Source organism: Balaenoptera ricei, chromosome 15 (genome assembly GCF_028023285.1).
Source record: "Balaenoptera ricei isolate mBalRic1 chromosome 15, mBalRic1.hap2, whole genome shotgun sequence".
NCBI classification, from domain to species: domain Eukaryota; kingdom Metazoa; phylum Chordata; class Mammalia; order Artiodactyla; family Balaenopteridae; genus Balaenoptera; species Balaenoptera ricei.
Window position 1 is genome coordinate 77,678,493 of NC_082653.1, and position 18,510 is coordinate 77,697,002.

The 18,510-nt window shown below is 41.5% G+C and overlaps 1 non-coding gene across 1 annotated transcript; it reads right to left on the reverse strand.

The window, feature by feature from the left end:
* Window positions 1–526: 526 nt before the first annotated feature.
* Window positions 527–599, reverse strand: TRNAE-CUC (transfer RNA glutamic acid (anticodon CUC)). Its single transcript has one exon. It is a non-coding gene; the product is annotated as a tRNA-Glu (tRNA).
* Between the last annotated feature and the right edge of the window lie 17,911 nt (window positions 600–18,510).

The following is an 18,510-nucleotide window of genomic DNA, read 5'->3' on the forward strand; positions in this document are numbered from 1 at the left end:
TCTGGTCCAGTCTTTCTGCTATGAACAGCGAGCAAAGGGAATGACCCTTAACACGAATATAATGATAAAAGGCGAAAAGGTGATATATATATATTTTTTGACGAACTATTTTTTAATATGTAAAATATTAAGCACAAATGAAAAACTAAAACATTATCCATCAAATACTTGTACCCAAAGTCTAGCAAAATATCATGAGAGATAGGTTCAATTGAAGTAATCTCCACCTCAAGGATGGTGTTCAAAGGTATCACTCCCCTAGGAGAGTTGCTCCACACTCCTGACCCTTGATCCCTGATTGGGATCCCTGGCTCCAGACACCCAACACTGCTTCACCTTATTTTATTGTCTCTCAGAATGCCCTAGAATGACTCTCTTTGCTTCCCCAAGAATCTCTGTTATCAGCCCTTCCTATTCTTGGGGTCTCTGACTCTTGGATTTTGGATTTTGTTTATTTATTTATTTATTTATTCATTCATTCATTCATTCATTCATTCTGCACTGCGTGCGGCTCGTGGGATCTTAGTTCTCTGACCAGGGATTGAACCTGGGGCCTCGGCAGTGAGAGCGCCGAGTCCTAACCACTGGACCACCAGGGAATTCTCTGGATTCTATTTAAAGTTGCTATTATTATACTGTGTAGGCCCTTACTTAAAACTGTAGACTCTCAAATTCATATACTTTCTTTTTTTTTTTTTCACACACACTGTATTTTATTTTTACAAGAGATAAACTGACATCAAGCATTGTAAATGGATGACCACAACAAAAGCAACAATGATTGCAATTACCAAACACGAAACACACTCATACTATGTCATAATATTGACATTCAGTCCAGTAATCCTCCACAAAAGGTGATATATTTTTAAAAGTATAAAAAAGATGTATAGCTGATCCACTTTGATATACAGCACAAACTAACACGCCATTGTAAAGCAATTATACTCCAATAAAGATGTTAAAAAAAAATAAAAGTGTAAAAAAGAGCTATTGGAATTTAGAACAGGAGAAATGTGCCGGTCTCTGATTCATAACAAGGGGCTGCAGAAGTCTTAACTGTTGTGGGATAATGTTTCTAAAAGGATATCTTCCCTATAAAAAATTAGATGAAAATACATCTTAACAAGAGGTAGGACTGGAAGTTCTCCAAATTGTCTTCTACTCACTAGGTTGGTGATGCTGAATTCTCAGAGCTTATGTCTGCTGTAAAATGGGACTGGTAATATCTGGTTCATAGAGTATTCTTATGATAATAAGGATTCCCTAAGATAATATCAAAGGGCTTTGTAAGAGATGGTCTTCTCACTACTGCTGTTATAAATATTCTTAAAAACTATAACCTCAAAGTAGCTTCCATTTTGTTTTGCACATTGCAGGTGTTCAGTATTTATTGAATTACTATGATAAACAATGTAAAAGTATCCAGTTATTAAGGAAATTCCTTTATTCAAAATTTCTTTACCCTCAGACTAGATGACAGTTCTAATGTTCCCAATACAATTGTTCATAATAACCAAAAGGTGGAAAAAACCCAAATCAACTGATCAACCGATAAATAAAATATGGAATATCCATACAATGGAATATTATTCAGCAATAAAAAGGACTAGAGTGTTGCTACATGCTACAACACGAAGACCCTCAAAAACATTGTGCTAAGTGAAGGAGGCCAATCATAAAAGACCACATACTACGTGATTCCATTCATATGAAATATCCAGAACAGGGAGATCGGTAGAGACAGAAAGTAGATCAGTGTCTGCTTAGGATGTGATAGCTACAAGGTACAGCGTTTCTTTTCAAGCTGGTGAAATGTTCTAAAATCAACTGCAGTGATGGTTGTAGATATCTGTGAACATACTAAAAACCACTGAATTGCACACTTTACATGGGTGAACTGTGTGGTATATGAATTAAACATCAATAAAGCTGTCCAAAAAAAAAAAAAAAAAAGGTTCTTTAAAGACCCAGCTAAGCCACTTACAAAGTTTAGGCAGAGAGAAGTCTATTTCAGCTCATATCCTAAAAAATAAACTGGAAGGGAAGCTCCTCCTGGAAAGAGGCAACCCTGTGGTGTATGGGGCTGCCATGTCCTCTCCAATCCTGTCTGAACCAGCTGGGCACTAGGCAACTGACCACCAATAAAACCAAGCCAGGAACACTCAACTCCATTTATCAGTGACCTGGGACACAATCCCATGGCTACCTCACTTGCTCTCAATCTCTGGAATGTTCTAGGTCTGGCTTCTAGGTCCAATAGTGCATGGTTCTTATTGCATTCAGAAACTGAAAGTCTCTGACTCAGACGACCTTGTACATTCCTGGGAGTTGCAACCTCTAGAGGGATGTTGAATGTTGGGGTGCGGCTGAGGCTGGGGCCGGTGGAGGGTGGGGTCTGATCTACCATCACCTCCAATAGTATTCGTGTTGTCCACTTTTCTCATTGTTGCTTTTGCTATAGTTTCTTGAGATAGTCACAGAAGGGTCTGTTGGCTTCCCACTTTCTTTTAATGGTGCTTGAGTTTCTTTTTTTTTTTTTAACATCTTTATTGGAGTATAATTGCTTTACAATGGTGTGTTAGTTTCTGCTTTATAACAAAGTGAATCAGCTATACATATACATATGTCCCCATATCTCCTCCCTCTTGCGTCTCCCTGCCTCCCACCCTCCCTATCTTACCCCTCTAGGTGGACACAAAGCACCGAACTGATCTCCCTGTGCTATGTGGCTGCTTCCCACTAGCTATCTATTTTACATTTGGTAGTGTATATATGTCCATGCCACTCTCTCACTTCGTCCCAGCTTCCCCTTCCCCCTCCCCGTGTCCTCAAGTCTATTCTCTATGTCTGCGTCTTTATCCTGTCCTGCCCCTAGGTTCTTCAGAACCTTTTTTTTTTTTTTAAGCTAGTGGTTACCAGTGAGGAGATGGAAGGGGGGAGGGGCAATATAGAGGGAGGGGATTAACAGGTACAAACTATTAGGTATAAGATAAGCTACAAGGGTATATTGTACAACATGATGAATATAGCCAATATTTTATAATAGCTATAAATGGAGTATAACCTTTAAGAATTGTGACTCACAATACTGTATACCTGTAACTTATATAATATTATACATCATCTATACTTCGATTTTTAAAAAATGGTACCATATGGTCATTGGAAATAAGAAAGGGCCCATTAGAAAGCCCAGAGATAAACCCACGCACATATGGTCACCTTATTTTTGATAAAGGAGGCAAGAATATACAATGGAGAAAAGACAGCCTCTTCAATAAGTGGTGCTGGGAAAACTGGACAGCTACATGTAAAAGAATGAAATTAGAACACTCCCTAACACCATACACAAAAATAAACTCAAAATGGATTAAAGACCTAAATGTAAGGCCAGACACTATAAAACTCTTAGAGGAAAACATAGGAAGAACACTCTTGACATAAATCACAGCAAGATCTTTTTTGATCCACCTCCTAGAGTAATGGAAATAAAAACAAAAATAAACAAATGGGACCTAATGAAACTTCAAAGCTTTTGCACAACAAAGGAAACCATAAACAAGATGAAAAGACAACCCTCAGAATGGGAGAAAATATTTGCAAACGAATCAACGGACAAAGGATTAATCTCCAAAATATATAAACAGCTCATTCAGCTCAATATTAAAGAAACAAACACCCCAGTCCAAAAATGGGCAGAAGACCTAAATAGACATTTCTCCAAAGAAGACACACAGACGGCCACAAAGCACATGAAAAGATGCTCAACATCACTAATTATTAGAGAAATGCAAATCAAAACTACAATGAGGTATCACCTCACACCAGTTAGAATGGGCATCATCAGAAAATCTACAAACAACAAATGCTGGAGAGGGTGTGGAGAAAAGGGAACCCTCTTGCAGTGTTGGTGGGAATGTAAATTGATACAGCCACTATGGAGAACAGTATGGAGGTTCCTTAAAAAACTAAAAATAGAATTACCATGTGACCCAGCAATCCCACTACTGGGCATATATCCAGAAGAACCGTAATTCAAAAAGACACATGCACCCGAATGTTCATTGCAGCACTATTTGCAATAGCCAGGTCATGGAAGCAACCTAAATGCCCATCAACAGACGAATGGATAAAGAATAGTGGTACATATATACAATGGAATATTACTCAGCCATAAAAAGGAACGAAATTGAGTCATTTGTTGAGACGTGGATGGATCTAGAGACTGTCATACAGAGTGAAGTAAGTCAGAAAGAGAAAAACAAATATCGTATATTAACACATGTATGTGGAACCTAGAAAAATGGTACAGATGAACCGGGTTGCAGGGCAGAAGTTGAGACACAGATGTAGAGAATGGACATATGGACACCAAGGGGGGAAAACTGCAGTGGGGTGGGGATGGTGGTGTGCTGAATCGGGCGATTGGGATTGACATGTATAAAGTGATGTGTATAAAATTGATGACTGACTAAAAAAAAAAAAGATTCCATATATATGTGTTAGCATATGATATTTGTTTTTCTCTTTCTGACTTACTTTACTCTGTGATGCTTGAGTTTTTCTTTTTGTGAAATAGGGTATATGGAACCCACAGATTGCTTTTCTCTATGCAGGTCTATTGACCCTAAAGTTAGTGGAAATTTATCTCAGATTTCTATGACATCACATACATTCTGGAAGAAAATACAAAAAGGAGATATCAGAAGCTGCTGCCTGATGCTTTTTCATTGCATTTCTTAATATCAATATCAATGTTCTGAAGTGTTCTGTAATTCTAAGGCAATGCTGTTCATTCATTTTTTATTTGCATTTGGACAGGGCTTAGAGAACAAATTTACACGTACGTTTAACTTTGGCTCTTTAAGATTTGGAATTCAAATGATCTGAACTCAATGCAATATTCGTATAATGCAACCACTGTACACTTTATATTTTTCAGAGGGCTTTACAAACATGATCTCATGAGAAAGAGAGCTGGACCAAGAATCAGGAGTCTTGGGTTCTGGGACTGGCTCTCCCGCCAACCAGAGGTGGCACCTTGGGAGATCCACATACTCTTCTTGGACCTTAATTTTCCAGTTTATAAAATGGGTAAGTGGACTTGATGATCTCTGAAATCCCTTCTATATCAGATATTTTGTGATTCTGTGTTCATCACTGATAGTCATTTTGATCTAGCACAGAGAATTAGAGAATTAGTGTCAAAGTTTTATCATTGCTCTATATTTTTAGTTTTTCAAGATTGGAATTCCAAATATTCCTCTTAGGTGGTTTGCTTACAACTAAAATGGAGTGCTACGAGTTGACATAGGGTACTTTGCTATGGCCCAGGTCAAAGCCAAGTTTAAATCGGAGCGGTGGTTGTCACACTTGACTGTGTAACAGAATCACCTGGAGGGCTTGTTAAAACACAGGTTCCCAGGCCTCATTCCCAGAGTTTCTGGTGGTGCTGATGCTGCTGGTCCAAGGACCACAGTTTGAGAACTACTGAGCTAGAGGTACGTTAGCCCAGCGAGATTGCTTTGTTTTGCCTCTGTTGCTAGAGAAAAGCTAAGAGTGTTCCCAGGTGTTTAAAGAAAAGGGATTAGTTTGTCTTGGACACCTCCTCCTCTCCTTTTGATTTTCTCTGATTAATTTCTAGCATGATGTAAGTCTGCCTGGCCTGGGTATAGAGTTTGCATTATAGGGGCTAAGGCTGGGATGAATGGACTATCTTAAGCAAAATAGCCAAGAACTAAGGAGACAGAGAAGTCACAGTATCAATAGTTGAATAAACGAGAGTTGTATCTTCCACAATCAAGAAAAGCAGTGTTGATAAGGAGGGAAAGCAGGGAAAATCTGTATAACCATATGTACTAGTGATTCTGTTCTGAAAAATGTGGCAGACTTGTTCACCAAAATGTCTCCTTCTCTTTTTCTTGAATACATAGCTAGACTGCATTTCCAGCTTTCCTTGTAGCTAGATGTGGTCATGGATTAGTTGTGTTCAGTGACTTGTGAGTGGATGTGATTTGTGCAGCTCTAGAAAGTAGTCTGGAGATTTGTATAAGAGACTGTGCCTCTTCCGTGTTCCCTTTTTCTTCCTCCATCTTCTGGATGGAAATTCATGGAGTCTGAGTCCCTGAGTCACCACCTGGAGGAGAGCTGCCTGATGACATTCAGGAACTCTGGAATTTTTACATGAGTTAGAAATATATATCTACTGTATTTGAGCTCTTATAAACTTTTGGGTCTGTTTTTTACTGCATCCACATCCTAATCAATTAGCATATATTCCATTATTTCTCAATATTAGAGGACCAAGCTGTGGGGATGGGAGAAAACCAAAGTTAGGACCAGATAAATGCATATCAGATCCTAAATATTAGCTGAGAGCTATACTAACCAATGTTCCCATTAGAGTTAGATCAAGAAGGGGATCTCCTGGCACTTAGGGGGCTTGTGAGTAGAACCCACATAAATTCACACTAAAATCTATTGAGAGATCCCAATTATACTCTTCTGTTTTCAAGATGAGAATATTATAAAAATTAACATAGGCTAGTTGGAAAATATGCCACAGAATAAGGAAAGGGGACCATCTCTCAGTGTACTCAGTGGAGAAATACAGTTTTGGAAATATTTACTGCGAGGACAAAAAGAACTTTTTAGAAACTGTTTGTTGACCACAGTAGTTGCAAGAAGGCATGACCTTGATTAAAGAAGAAGCAAAACAATAAGACAAAATGTAAGAGGTGAAGGGTCTAATGGGATGAGATTCAGATTTAACAAACTGAGGCAGAAAGGGAGAAAGAAGTACTAAAGGGAGAAATCAATGAAACTGATACGAGTGCCAAGATGAAAATTCCAAGGCAAACTTGAGAAGCTCTCTCAGAGCTCAGGGGAAAAGAACTAATAGATAAGAGCAAGAAGAATTCGACAGATTTGGAGGGCATGAAACAAAGATTAAACTTAAGAATTATAGACATTTCTGAGGAAAGAAACAGAGCAAATGGAATAAAATGTAAAGATCGAAAGTATGTTGAAGGAATCTATATGAATTTGAAAACACATCTGAATTTAAAGATTGAAATGGCTTGCTATGTTCCAGGCAACACACACACACACACACACACACACACACACACACACTCACTCACTCATATCCTGGAAATTAAAAAAAATTCTAAGAATTAAAATCAGCCACTTGGGACTTCCCTGGTGGCACAGTAGTTAAGAATCCACCTGCCAATTCAGGGGACACGGGTTCGAGCCCTGGTTTGGGAAGACCCCACCTGCCGCAGAGCAACTAAACCCGTGCACCACAACTACTGAGCCTGCGCTCTAAAGCCCGCGAGCCACAACTACTGAGCCCACATGCCACAACTACTGAAGCCTGCACACCTAGAGCCCATGCTCTGCAACCTAGAGCCCGTGTTCTGCAACAAGAGAAGCCACCGCAATGAGAAGCCTGTGCACCGCAGCGAAGAGTAGCCCCCGCTCGCTGCAACTTAGAGAAAGCCTGCACGCCGCAACGAAGACCCAACACAGCCAAAAATAAAAAATACAAATAAATAAATAAATTTATATAAAAAAAATAAAATCAGCCACTCAAAATTATTTACATATCCAGGCAGAAAAAAAAAATCAGTTTTACCACAGGAGAACAAAAATTCAGTCTGGCTTCAGACTTCTACTCTTTAACATTAAATGATAAAAGATGATGGAATAACATCTACTGGTTTTATAGGGAAATTGTTTAGATCCATGGATTTTGAACCAGGCTGAATTTTCGTTTATGGTTGAAGGTAGAAGCAAACTATTCTAGGGACTGTAAGGATCTAGGAAATTTACCAACTATTTGCCCTTTGTGGGAAAACATTTTTTGGAAGACATTGTCTAATTGACCCAGAGCTGAATCAATATTATAAGTTCAAAAAAGTCAGTGATCTGATAGCCTTTGTATAAAAAATGATCTTTGAGCTTCTACACTATCCTCTATTCAGCCTGCTGGCCTGGAGGGGGTGCTGTGTCCTGGTGTCTGTAGCAGGCTCACCTTGCTCAGCCTCCTCCCCGGGTAGCCCATCTAGCTCTCTACTCTGTATTCCTGCTATCTAGGAGCCCAGAGCAGCTCAGGAGAGCCGCACCTCAAGGTGTCCTCCCTCCCTGATTGATGCTCTGCAGCCAGATAGACACGACTGTGCCCCAGGTTGGTGCAAGAGAAGCCTCAGAGGCATGTTTTGAAGTCCTAGATGAAGAATGAGACCTAGGGTCTCTGCTGTAGACTGAACGTTTGCATCCCCCAAATTCATATTTTGAAACCTAATCCCTAGTGTGATGGTATTTGGAGGTGGGGCTTTGGAGAGATGATTGGGTCATGAGGGTGAATCCATCATGAGTGGGATGAAAGCCCTTATAAAAGAGACCCCAGAGAGCTCCCTTGTCCCTTCTAGCATGGGGGGACCACCTGTCAGGGCCACCTGTGAACCAGGAAGCAGGTTCTCATTAGACACGGAATCTGCCAGGGCGTTGATCTAGACTTCTCAGTCTCCAGCACTGTGAGAAATAAAGTTTCTGTTGTTTATAAGCCACCCAATCTATGGTATTTTTCTTACAGCAGCCTGAATGCACTAAGACAGTCTCCTTTGCTCTCCATAGTACCTTCATCCACCTAAATACCTGCCCCTCTCAGGCAGAAGAGGGGAAAATAGGCACACCTACATGGGAGGGTGGAATTTCCCCCTTCCTCTTTCTAGCTGGACCTCTCTTAAATATATACCTTTAATCTAGGTCATAAAAACAGTTGGTTTGGGGCCTGGGAGATTAGAGAAATTTAGACAAAACTTTCTTTAGATAATGCCTGGGATTGCCAGGTATTATCTGCTACAAAATCCTAGTTTTGAATTCTAGAAGCTGAACTTTAGTTTTCTTCTATGCTTTCTTTCTCTAATAAACCCCTCCAGGTAGCTGGGCATTAGGGGCTGATGAGGGCTGACTAGGATGAAGGCTATTCATAGAAAAAGACAAAATGTTACTATGTTACCTTTATATCAGATGATCCCAATTTATATATTTTTGTATAATATGAAATATATTATGTGCAAATACATAAAATTCAACAAGTTATGAAACATGATTATTTCTGAGTAGTAGTATAATAGGTAAGTTTTTCTTTATATTAGCCTGAAATTTTATTTTTCTAAGCTCACTATAATGCTCATGCATTGCTTCTGTCATAAAAACAATAACTGTTGCTTAAAAATATTGTAAAAGTAAGAACTGTGGGGACTTACAATAGCCAAAACAGACTACGTGACAACATTCAAAATGGCGACAATAAATTTTAGGACAGAAATGTAAGATTCAGTATGGTAACAAGTCTGTATACTCAAGGGTCAAAATATAATTTAACTTAAAAAAAATCAAATGTGCTTATTTTTAATTAATCATAGTGTTTAGGTAGAAAAATCCACTCACTTGGTCATATGTTGCCGTGGCTATTTATAGTACTTATCATACCAATACGTGAAATAATAGAAGTGACATATTTGATGTAAATGGGCATTGTTTTGTCAATATGTATAGTCTTCCCTGAAATTGATCTGATAGCTTGCTTCTCCTTCTTACCGAGTGCTAATTCTGGCAAGAAAAAGCCAGAATTCTGTTCCAAAACCTGGCTTTCAGCACCTATTTCTCTCTCTTCAAAGGAAAGAAATGGAAAGGGCGTTATAAAACAGGAACCATAGCTTGTTGGGAAAGATGAATCACCAAGTGATGAATCAAACCAGGGCCACTGATGGTGCCCTAAATCATGAGAGCAGCCTGTCAAGGGGAACCCCATAGGAGATTTAGAACTGGCACCACTCATCCATCTCCTTCAGGGCGCATTCGTGGGCCCATGTGCTCATGTGACAAGTGATATTTTGGGATAAGGAACTCCTGGGGTTCTTATCAAAAGCTTCTCTGACTAATTAGAAAGGAGTCAGTCCCCTGCCTTTCCCTGGAGCTGTGTTACTAGTGTGAGGTGCTAGAAATGGATGTCTACATTTATGTCATTCCAACTCCAGCCCAGCTGTTTAGCATAAGCAGCCAGCTCTCCGCGGACTTCTCTGCTCTTCTCCCAGAACTAACAAAAGGTCAGTTGAGCAGTACATCAAGAGTGCTCTTCCTGAAAACTTCTCGATTACGAAAATAGAAATGACGTTCCATGTAGAGTGCTGACATGTCAATGAGTGATAATCCCACCTCGCCAAATCCCCATGCGGAGCGATCAGACTGCCTCACTGGTTCCTTCTTCCTATTTTCTAGGGTTGTATCCTGACTCCTGTGATATGTGTTAGGATGGAATTTTCTAGAATCACCTGGCTTTCTCTCTGGCAGTTCCACTGTCTCAGTTCAGTGTCTCTCTTAAATTGGACTTAGCTGTCAAACAGCGGCCCTAGTTTGATGCTCTCGTCACTGCTGGACTTTCTGTTAACTCTCTTCTTCAACCAATTTTCTTAGCTCAGTTTGAACTTGAAGTTGTCATCCACCCCACCGTTTGAGGATGGGCAGAGCAGTAAACAGAGCACCCAGCAAACTGGTTCAAAAGTGATGCTGTTAGGTAGAGTGTGGGCTATTTTCAAAACAGACTGCCTGAATTCAGTCAAGCAACCAGCACCCAGGCAGTTCCTAACTGGTGGGTTGTGATCCAGCCCTCGGAAGTGTTGGTATCTTTCAAAGCCGCCTGTGTGCATAGACGCAGCAGGAGTTCCTATCAACTGACATCCTTATGATCACACCTCTTAATCAGCACATCAGTTCTGGGTACCCTTAGTTTTCTCGTGCTTTGCTAGTATGTTTCCTTAAGGAATTAATTTATTCTAGTTAATTTTAAGGCATGATATTCCTCCATTAAACCTGATTCCACTTAGAAAACGATATGTTCTTTCAGCGTCATAGAATTATGTAGGAGCAAGAAATTTCAATGACCTTCTGGGTCTGGGAACTGGAAATACAATTTGCAGTGAAATCCTTCTATTCCTCCTCTTCTTCCTTCTTTTTCTTGTCATTCTCCTCCTTCTTCCATATCCCTCCAGGACCTCAATATGTAATGTTGTTAATCTAGATTCCAGAGGTGAAAGCCTTGCCTGGAATGGGGTAAGAACACTCCTTCCCCCTTTTCTGCTTTAATTATAAATATGTGAATCACAGTCCTAGGAAAACACATGGGGAAAGAAAAGAAATATATAGAGAAGGAGGAAAAATGCCTGGCCAGATGTCCCCCAGCCTCCCAAGACATCCACCAGACAAGTTAATAACTTAAGACAATGTCTGACAGGTTGATATTTCCAGCTTGCATTCCTGAAAAATATTTTGGGACCCAAAATATTGCAGTGCCTCCCTGCCGTGTGAAATTCTAAAAGGAGATTCAGAAAAGCAAAGAGGAATGCTTAGAAAAAGGACTGTTTCTGATTTTGTCAATACAGTTCAGGGGTCATAGAAGTTGTTGATTTAAAGAATATAAGACTTGCTCTGTGGGCTCAGTTCTCAGGGAGAAATTTGCTAGCTGGACTTAATCACTACCTTCAACTTTAGTGACTTTCCACAGTGGACACTTGCTCCTTAATTTTATTTCTCTTAAGACTCACTTGACCCTTTATGTTCTTGTGGCCCTTTGATGGGTTGAGTTATATTAACTCCTGTGGATTTGCTTCCTAGACCCCAACCCAGTGGGAGGAGACATCATACCTCTGACCTCTGTCTCACCCAGTGCGGGGACCCCTCGTCTTCTATATCCTCTTTTTCTCCCCTTGGCGCATCCTGGGTGGTTCAAGCACAGCACAACATCTTCTTCTTTTTTTTTTTTTTTTATTGAGGTAGAGTTGATTTACAATGTTGTGTCAGTCTCTGCTGTACAGCAAGGTGACTCAGTTACACACATATAGACATTCTTTTTTAAATATTCTCTTCCATATGGTTTATCCCTGGAGACTGGATAATAGTTCCCTGTGCTATAGATAGGACCTTGTTGTTTATCCATTCTACATGTAATAGTTTGCGTCTACCAACCCCAAGCTCCCAGTCCATCCCTCTCCCCCCCCCACAACCTTGGCAACCACAAGTCTGTTCTCTATGTCTGGGAGTCTGTTTCTGTTTTGTACATAGGTTCATTTGTGTCATATTTTAGATTCCACGTATAAGTGATATCATACGGTATTTGTCTTTCTCTTTCTGACTTACTTCACTTAGTATGATAATCTCCAGTTGCATCCATGTTGTTACAAATGGCATTATTTCGTTCTTTTTTAATGGCTGAGTAGTATTCCATTGTATATATATACACCACATCTTCTTTATCCAATTATCTGTCAATGGACATTTAGGTTGTTTCCATGTTTTGGCTATTGTGAATGGCGCTGCTATGAACATAGGGGTGCATGTATCTTTTTGAATTATAGTTTTGTCTGGGTATATGCCCAGGAGTGGGATTGCTGGATCATATGGTAATTCTATTTTTAGTTTTCTGAGGAACCTCCATACTGTTTTCCACAGTGGCTGAACCAACTTACATTCCCACCAGCAGTGTAGGAGGGTTCCCTTTTCGCCACATCCTCCCCAGCATTTGCTGTTTGCAGACTTTTTGATGATGGCTCTTCTGAGCGGTGTGAGGTAGTACCTCTTTTGATTTGCATTTAAGCATAGCATCTTCTTGGTAGCCATTAATGGGATCCTGAGTTGCCCACAGCAGCAACTGCCATGGGTCCTCTATACACTGACCTTGATGTCAGCATTTGTTCCATGAGTGCTACAACTGTTCTGTTAGGGTCTTCACATAGTGGCCCGGGTCCTCTTGCTTTCTCATAACCCCTACTCTCATGGAATACATTCCGCTAGAGCCATAGGACAGGGCTTATAGGGCCGCTGTCTGCCTCTTTGGAGCTCTGGGTCTTGCTGCCCCTGCTCTCCATCACAGGGAAGAAGCTCTGGTGTGGGTGAGAGCACCTCCTCAGTCTTAGTTAAAGAGGCAGAATAACATCGATTCAGAGGAACGCTGGCTACCACTCAGCAACGAGAAAGATGTGGAGACAGGGGACCAGGCAACCCAGAAGGGCCGTTCCTTAGAGTGAGTTATGATGCGTGTGCAGTTTTCAGTGACTTGCTGTGTTATTCGCCTGGATCTGAGAAGCCCTGGTCTCCAGAGGCCGATGACGACGCTCCCAGGGCAGTGGCTGATCTTCCTGCACAGCATCTGTTTTACATTCCTGCTCTCCGTACATGTGCGTAGTTGGCTATTTGCCTGCACTTGCCTCTCTCTCCTTCTCCCCCTCCTCCCGACAGCTTTTCTCTTTGGAAGAACCAGATCATTTCTCTCCCCGAACAGGTCTTTCCAGGGAGGAAAATGCCGAACAATACCAGATGTGGCCTTTGGTTTGTGTATTTCCTGGTCCCCACCCACCCACCCACCCAACCAGGGAACCTGGACAGAGCAGGGCCTCTGGAAGCTCTTCCCATTTTGTGGGCACAGCCCTGAATTCCAGCCTTTCCAGAAGGGCTTCAAATCACCTTTGTGACAGTGGTTAGTGTTATGGTCAACGTGGGCGGCTTCAGGTGTGACTCCTAGAGCTGTGAGCTCCGGGTTTTTCCCTCCCTGCCTTCCCCAACCTCCCCACAATCCCTTCTGCCTTCATTTCTAATTGGAAAAGTAGGGGAGGGAGGTATGGTTAAAGCAGAGATACTAAAATAGGTCAGGCCATCATGCAGGTTCCAAAATAAACATCATTAATGCCAAGTCACTGAACCATACAGCCCAAGCTGACAGTGCCTCATTTGCCTGCTGCTTCTGACTTGGGATTTTAAAGAAACAGTGAAAGGACTTACAAAAGAGCCTCCCCAAAAGGGAGGCAGTTTTGGGGTGAGTTGGGGAGAAGATGGGATAAGAGAAATGAGGAAAGACCCTGCCATACCAAGATTTAAGTGCAAACCAGAATTTGCCCTTTATAATCCAGGTTGCTATTTTTGGTTATCAATGTGGGGTATGGAGGGGACCAGAATGGGGAGGCATAAACGTATTCTTGCCCCAGTGCAGGTTTGAACTTTATGAGGGTGGAACAGTAAGCACACAACATAGGGTTTTATGCATCAGCACAACTTTGTGTTAAATTGTTCTCAGCGGGTATCTTGTAGGGGCATGTGAATATGAATGGCCCTCTTGTTCTGGAGGTTGAATTGCAATTACCGAGATGTGATAGGAAATGTGGTCTTGATGCTGCCCAGTAAAATGGTATTCCTCCACTTACGTATGGCACCTATGGTCCATTTAGTTTCATATACACAAAGTAATCTCTTTGGTAGTCAAACTCCCATGAGCCACCCAGAAAACAGGGAAGCAAGAACTCTGTTGCCTAGCAACCAATGGACCATTACAACACTAGATAAATCGAATCGATATTGTTCTAAATATTGAACCTTCAGTTGATGAAAAAACCCTCAGAGCTGTGTCCATAACTTCTTGGCTCTTTCCTTTCCTAGACTCAGCAGCTGAGTGGGACCAGCTTGCGTTTTGACCATCTGCAGGGTCCTACAGGGAGGGAGAGGACAGTGTGCTGAGTTCCACAGCATAGCCCATCAGCAGTGATTCCAGAAAGGGGATTCCTAAGGGCTGAATCCCTGGAGTTTGGAGCCTCCCGTCCACCTGGCAGCACTGGCTGGCCTGCGGTGAAGTCACGGTCCTGAGCTCCTAACTTACTGGCATCTGGTCAGGGCTCATTAAAGTTAAAGAGACCAAGGTCACTCTGCCAACAGTTTATTCAAAAGAGCTCCAGCGAGCAGTCAGGGCACTCCATGGCCAGTCCTCTCATTAGCCGCTGACCCCCAGCTCCTCCCCCTCCCTCTCATCGCCAAGCCCCAGCAGTGGACTGTGCCTTCTCTGTCTGCCAGCACCCCTCAGATTGCCACTCTGGGGCTTCTTTTCCCTTAAAGTCTCTTTTCCTCTATTTTAAGGCAGCCCTCACAATACATGTTTGCCCAGGTCCCGACACCTTGATAGGAACCAGCCCAGTTTGGGGGAACTTTGAACAACATCCAGCTGCCTCGGTCTTCTAACTAGTGATTTTTCTTCCTGGAAATAACACTGTGCCCTATTCCTAGAAACAGTTTCCTGTCAAAATATTCTTTCTGAAGAGACTACAATAGGTACTCTTTTAGAAGCTTCCTTTGGGAGCTGCAACTGTAGGCTTCTGTCACAGTGCTGTTGGAAGCACTCAGTTTTTCACATGTATACTTGAGGGTTGACCTTGGTGAGTTATTAAGGTGTAGAAGAAGAAAACTAACATGAACCCTGACACATGCCAGGTGCTGCACGGGTGCTTTAACTGGGGCTGCTCATTTAAGCCCTGTGATACCCATATGAGGTCAAGCTTTTTTTCCATTTTACAGATGGGGAAACTGAGGCTTAACAAGGTTATAGGAACTTGACTTTAAGAGAGAGTTGCAGTGTTCTAACAGGTGGTAATTCCAGCCTTCTCTCTGACCTTTGTGTGGTCACTGAGAGGTATATGGCTGGGCAATGGGCCCTCTTTTTTTTTTAAACATCTTTATTGGAGTATAATTGCTTTAAAATGATGTGTTAGTTTCTGCTTTATAACAAAGTGAATCAGCTATACATATATGTATATCCCCATATCTCCTCCCTCTTGCGTCTCCCTCCCACCCTCCCTATCCCACCCCTCTAGATGGTCACAAAGCACCGAGCTGATCTCCCTGTGCTATGCGGCTGCTTCCCACTAGCTATCTATTTTACATTTAGTTGTGTATATATGTCCATGCCACTCTCTCACTTCGTCCCAGCTTACCCTTCCCCCTCTCCGTGTCCTCAAGTCCATTCTCTACATCTGTGTCTTTATTCCTGTCCTGCCCCTAGGTTCTTCAGAACCTTTTTTTTTTTTTTTTTAAGATTCCATATATATGTGTTAGCATACGGTATTTGTTTTTCTCTTTCTGACTTACTTCACTCTGTATGACAGACTCTAGGTCCATCCACCTCACTACAAATAACTCAGTTTCGTTTCTTTTTATGGCTGACTAATATTCCATTGTATATATGTGCCACATCTTCTTTATCCATTCATCTGTCGGTGGACACTTAGGTTGCTTCCATGTCCTGGCTATTGTAAATAGAGGTGCAATGAACATTGTGGTACATGACTCTTTTTGCATTATGGTTTTCTCAGGGTATATGCCCAGTAGTGGGATTGATGGGTCATATAGTAGTTCTATTTTTAGTTTTTTAAGGAGCCTCTGTACTGTTCTCCATCGTGGCTGTATCAATTTACATTCCCACCAACAGTGCAAGAGGGTTTCCTTTTCTCCACACCCTCTCCAGCATTTATTGTTTGTAGATTTTTTGAAGATGACCATTCTCACTGGTGTGAGCTGATACCTCATTGTAGTTTTGATTTGCATTTCTCTAATGATTAGTGATGTTGAGCATCCTTTCATGTGTTTGTTGGCAATCTGTATATCTTCTTTGGAGAAATGTCTATTTAGGTCTTCTGCCCATTTTTGGATTGGGTTGTTTGTTTTTTGATATTGAGCTGCATGAGCTGCTTGTAAATTTTGGAGATTAATCCTTTGTCAGTTGCTTCATTTGCAAATATTTTCTCTCATTCTGAGGGTTGTCTTTTTGTCTTGTTTATGGTTTCCTTTGCTGTGCAAAAGCTTTGAAGTTTCATTAGGTCCCATTTGTTTATTTTTGTTTTTATTTCCATTTCTCTGGGAGGTGGGTCAAAAAGGATCTTGCTGTGATTGATGTCATAGAGTATTCTGCCTATGTTTTCCTCTAAGAGTTTTATAGTGTCTGGCCTTACATTTAGGTCTTTAATCCATTTTGAGTTTATTTTTGTGTATGGTGTTAGGGAGTGTTCCAATTTCATTCTTTTCCATGTAGCTGTCCAGTTTTCCCAGCACCACTTATTGAAGAGGCTGTCTTTTCTCCATTGTATATTCTTGCCTCCTTTATCAAAAATAAGGTGACCATATGTGCATGGGTTTATCTCTGGGCTTTCTAATGGGCCCTTTCTTATTTCCAATGACCATATGGTGCCATTTTTTAAAAATCGAAGTATAGTTGATGTATAATATTATATAAGCTGCAGGTATACAAGATTGTGAGTCACAATTTTTAAAGGTTATACTCCGTTTATAGCTATTATAAAATATTGGCTATATTCACCATGTTGTACAATATACCCTTGTAGCTTATCTTATACCTAATAGTTTGTACCTGTTAATCCCCTCCCTCTATATTGCCCCTCCCCCCTTCCCTCTCCTCACTGGTAACCACTAGTTTGTTCCCTGTATCTGTGAGTCTGCTTCTTTTTTGATATATTCGCCATAAAGTGCCATTTGAAAAGAGGGGGTGAAGGATAGGAACTAACACTTTCTGTACAATAATGTGCAGGATGGTCTCCAATGTGCAAGAGAACCTCTCAAATTATGAGACAGGATGGGACAGGAGAATATATTTGTTTTCCTTCTGGATTTCAGCAGTGTTAGCTCTAATAATTCATGTAGGTCCTTGGGATGTGTGTATGCCTTTAGAACCCAACATTTACCTCCAAGACAATTCAGGCAGGTCCCCCTTTTCATTATTCTCCTGATGCTTTGTTCTCCATCATACTGTCCCTCAAGCTTGGATTAAATTGTCCTCACGAATGTGGGGGTGAATCAGGAGACTTAAAACATTGGAGGAGGAAACTTAACACTGTCCAGTATAATTTTCCCTATAGCCCAGCAGGCTCTCCACAGAGGTCCTTCTCCCCCCACTGGTCCCCTTCCTTCAAGACCCTTTTATCAAGCATCCCATTCTTCCCGTCTCCATGGGGCACATCTCGATCTACCTTCTGGGAAATCTATCTCCCTATCCTCAGGGAAGTCTCTGAATCTCAAGATCCATTACCACTCTCTCCATCCCACTCCAACGGTACATTTATCCTCATCTGAGTCATTAAATTAATGGTAACACCCTGGGCAGGGTGGGTGAAGATGTGCAGCAGGGAAATTATTGCTTTTCCCAAGTCCCCAAACAGGGTACTTGGCAGGGCTGGGAGGCCTCCATATCTTCTCTCTCCCAGCAGACTGAGTTCTGCTGTCCCAGGGCAGAAAAACTACAGAAACCTACCCAGGTCTCAGGCCAGGTGATGCCATAAGACCCCACCAGGTGTTCTGTGCATGCATCCTCCCCGGACAGGCCTCTGAGTCACTTAATTGTCACCATCGTAACCACTATTTGTAGCTCTGCTCCTACAGGCCAGGCCCTGTGCAGAGTGTTATTGTATTTGCTCTTCTAATAACACTGCAAGTTAGATATCATTAGCGCCCTTTTACAGAGGAGGAAGTGGAAGCAGAGAACGACCATGCCTTTGCCCAAGGACACCCAGCAAATGGGTGTCCTTTTGAAATGAGTGTGATTTGAAATGAGTTCTGTCTGAAGTCAAGGCTCTCGTGCCTGTTCTGAAGAGTTGACTTTGCAGAAGCTGGTGGGAG